The sequence below is a fragment of the Nerophis ophidion genome, linkage group LG07, assembly GCF_033978795.1.
Source record: "Nerophis ophidion isolate RoL-2023_Sa linkage group LG07, RoL_Noph_v1.0, whole genome shotgun sequence".
Taxonomy (NCBI): domain Eukaryota; kingdom Metazoa; phylum Chordata; class Actinopteri; order Syngnathiformes; family Syngnathidae; genus Nerophis; species Nerophis ophidion.
Genome location: NC_084617.1, coordinates 30,437,952 through 30,442,631, shown reverse-complemented (window position 1 = coordinate 30,442,631; position 4,680 = coordinate 30,437,952).

Below are 4,680 nucleotides of genomic sequence, written 5' to 3'. Positions count from 1 at the left end.
TTGCTCTTCCTTTTTGCTTTTACCAGTAGCAGTTTAGAAGTCTGGAGTAAAAAAGTGCACAAGTAGGTCAAATGCATTAGTTAATTTCAGGTGGTTAATTAAAGATCCATACAACATAATCTGATATGATTTCATAGTTTTAAGCACTATTTATGTATTTTTTATGATAAATAAGTGCTAAAAATGTTTTTGCTTGCGCGCTTTGCATGCTCACATGAATTATTTGTGCCCCAGGTGTGCCCCAGTACAGTATTAGGTCTAGTGACGCCCCTGGTCTGAACTAGCTTCATTTATCTTCGGCAACCAGTAGCAGTAATAGTGTAGGACTTTACCGCTACATTTAAGTCAAAAACTCCCTCACCTAAAGGTGAGTTGTTTATTAGGAAGCAACAAGCTGCGAGGCTTGTTTTGGAAGAGGATCGCACTTGCCGCTGTCAGTGTTTGATTGGCAGCCGGCGGCGGAAGAAACAGATCGGCGAAGCGGCGGACACATTCCTGCAATCAAGCTCTGCATCGACAGCTCCAAGTCCCACTGGAGAGCAACAGGGTCGCTCATCTCATCGGGGACAGCAGCAGCAGCACCTGCAGATCATCCCATCGGACCAAGCCGCGCGCGTGTGTGCCGTGCGTGGAAGAGGACGCGAAGCAGCGTTGAGTGTGGTATGTTTTAGCGGCGCGCCCACTTAAAAAAAAATGGCCATTGTTAAATCGTTTGCACACAAATATTTAAAAAATCAAATTTATTGGTGACTATTTGACTTGACTTGTGCGCGGGTTGACAAACTTTGACTTTTCCAAATGGAGGAGGAGGAAGCACACGCATGCGCTGATGAACACCAACAGCCACAAGGGGACACTGGCTGAACGTGACAATGTTGGACAAGGGGTTGAAGGGAAAAAACGTGTGGTAAAAATGACACCAAAAGCTGTAGGTCACAAAATTGAAAGTTTGCACGGGGAAAGAAAATCAAAGTTGCAAAGACTCTCAATACTAAAAGAGGGGATCATTGCTGTGATAAATTACGAAACACGTTCACATGAGCTAAAGGAGGAATTGAGCAGGTTTATGGATTTATATCATGAAATTAGAAAAGTGCACATAACTTTGTTGTCTTTGTTGCCAGAATATGAGAGTACTAAACACGAGACATGGTACAAAGCAAAAATGTTGAATTTTGATGGTTTTATTGAAAAGGTTGACAGGTTGATGTGTTTTAAAAATGATGACAATGATAATGACAATGATGATGATGAAGTTGAAAATGAGGGTTCCACTGTTGATGGTTTTGAAAATGAAAGTGTACAACCCCATGACAGCATTTCAAATGTTCCATCTATTGTTTTATCAAAGCCCATTGAATCCACAGTCTCAAACAAAAGCAAAATGTCTTCCACTTCTTCGGCTCGCATAATAGCAGAGGCAGATAAGGCAGCACTTGTCGCCCGTGCTATTGCTTTAAAAGAGATCCATGCATTGGAGGCGCAAGCAGCAACTCTAAAGAGGGAACAAGATGAGCAGGCAGCAGCTCTAAAGAGGAAACAAGATGAGCAGGCAGCAGCTCTAAAGAGGGAACAGGAGGAACAAGCAGAGGCCATAAGGAGAAAAAAAGAGCAAATGGAGTCGGATGCTGAAATAGCAGCCCACAATGCTAAATTGTCTGTCCTCCATGAAGCCAGTGTTTCTGGCAGAAGCCAAAAGTCTGATGGAATGGAGTCCTATTACAGGCAAGGGACAAAAACGAAAAAAGTGCCTACCCCGCCTGTACAACAACTTCAGCCATCTGTTAAAGCTGCTCCTTCAGAGCTTCACACAGCCAAGAATGCCCCAAACAAGGTCCATTCACACCCTCAACCAAACAACCAACCACTTCGCTCATCAACTTTGGATCCTGTGGAAAACCAATCAAGGCAAAATTTACCTCAAGCATCTCAATCATTTCAAGGCAACACAATACCAGGTGAACTCCACACTGTATTACAGAGGCAAAATTAAATGATGGCACTCCTGGTTCAAGCACAAACCTCCCAATTACTTCCACACAGACACATTCCGTTTTTTGAAGGTGACCCATTGCAATTTCAGGCTTTCATAAAAGCTTTTGAGTATTGTATAGAGGCAAAAACCAATGATCGTGGTGACTGCTTGTATTATCTGGAGCAGTTTACCAAAGGACCCAAAGATTACCCACCTCACAGCCTGCATTTCCTTAAGCACATCCAATACTGGTGATCCATTACCAACAGTACATGTAGACTGTAGCTGTCTTCTTTTCCTACTCATGTGTAGCAATACCTTTTTTAGCTTAAGGATCCAGGCAACTGAAAACCTTCAATCTTTGCCAGTCAGAGAAATAGGTTATTAGATGATGAGTAGCGTTCCCATTGTTACAAAGATATGCCTTCTATGTGAAGGTATGGAGTAAAATAGCTGCATTATTGCAAAAGCGAACATGAAACCCTAATAGTGTTTGTCTTAGTATTATGGCTCTATTTTTGTTTTATTTATTTCAAATTAAATTGCTCTGTTCATCACGCCAGTAGCAATTAGGGGCTGGTTTGTTAAAGCCAAATACACTTTCTGTCTGTCAAATTGATGACGTCACTAAAGGGGTTGGCTCCAAGGCCAAGTGCCTGTCTATTTAGGGAGGAGTCAGGATGTTGCTCAGGTGTTGCTGAGTAGAGGCGCAACAGTTTTTGACTGTGCCAGGCTAGTGTTTGTTTGCTCCCGTGTATTTTCTGTTTTAGTACAAAGTGTGTTATATAAATGTGACTTTATGAAATTAAATATTTTTGTTAAACATGGACACAATTTTGGACATCAATTATTAGCCGGCTGCACACGTCTGAACTAGCTTCATTTATCTTCGGCAACCATCCATCCATCCATTTTCTACCGCTTATTCCCTTTCGGGGTAGCGGGGGGCGCTGGCGTCTAGCTCAGCTACAATCGGGCGGAAGGCGGGGTACACCCTGGACAAGTCGCCACCTCATCGCAGGGCCAAAACAGATAGACAGACAACATTCACACTCACATTCACACACTAGGGCCAATTTAGCGTTGCCAATCAACCTATCCCCAGGTACATGTCTTCGGCAACCAGTAGCATTAATAGTATAGGACTTTACCGCTACATTTACAATCTCACTAAAACACTATTAAAACAATAAGCAGATAAGGGATCTTCCAGAATTATCCTTGTAAATGTGTCTAATTACATCTGGAACGCTCACACTGCCGCCGCCTGGAGCCGTCGCTTTTTTTTTGTAGTCCTTCACTATCAATATCCTAATTCACGAATCATTCATCCTCGCTCAAATAAATGGGGAAAATGTCGCTTTCTCGGTCTTAATTGTTCTTACTGCTGGTGGCTCCCATTATAAACAATGTGAATATGTGTGGAGCCCTGCAACTCGTGACATCACGCGCACATACTTCCGGTAAAGGCAGGGCTTTTTTATTAGCGACCAAAAGTTGCGAACTTTATCGTCGATGTTCTCTACTAAATCCTTTCAGCAAAAATATGGCAATATCGCAAAATTATCAAGTATGACACATAGAATGGACCTGCTATTCCATTTAGACAAGAAAATTTAATTTCAGTAGGCCTTTAATATTGCTGTACACCATGTCCAGCATGTTTCCACAGCTGGTTGCAAAATTCACATATTGATGGAAATGGGGGAACAAAGTTTTCATGTTAGCTTGATTAAAGTCCCCTACCACGATGAAAACTCCCTCTGGATGTGTAGATTGCAGTGCATTGATTGAGCAGTACAAAGCATTCAAGACTTATATAAGACTTTTAAATTTAATTTTGATAGTAGGCTATTATAGGTGATATAGACACTTAAATTATGTGTTGCCTTCTTTATAACACTTATATATGACTTTTAAAGTCATTTTGATAGTAGGCTATTATAGTTAATATAATCGCATTATGTGTTGCCTTCACGGTGGAAGAGGGGTTAGTGCGTCTGCCTCACAATACGAAGGTCCTGGGTTCAATCCCAGGCTCGGGATCTTTCTGTGCGGAGTTTGCATGTTCTCCCCGTGAATGCGTGGGTTCCCTCCGGGTACTCCAGCTTCCTCCCACTTCCAAAGACATGCACCTGGGGATAGGTTGATTGGCAACACTAAATTGGCCCTAGTGTGTGAATGTGAGTGTGAATGTTGTCTGTCTATCTGTGTTGGCCCTGCGATGAGGTGGCGACTTGCCCAGGGTGTACCCCGCCTTCCGCCCGATTGTAGCTGAGATAGGCGCCAGCGCCCCCCCGCGACCCAAAACGGGAATAAGCGGTAGTAAATGGATGGACGGGGTGTTGCCTTCATTATAACACTTATAAATATAAGTATTTTAAAGTCATTTTGATAGTAGGATATTATAGCTAAAATAAACACTTACATTATGTGTTGCCTTCATTATAACACTTATACAAGACTTTTAAAGTCATTTTGATGGCATGATATTATAGCTCATATAGACACTCACATCATTATAACATTTATACAAGGCCTTTTTTTGTGGCTCCAGACAGATATTTTGTTGTTGTATTTTTGGTCCAATATGGCTTTTCAAGCATTTTGGGTTGCCGACCTCGCCTGAGGTTTACTACGAGGCCACAGAGGACTTGAGTGTGTTGGTGACGTCACCCAGTCCGCATCGAGGCTGTGTTGAAAAA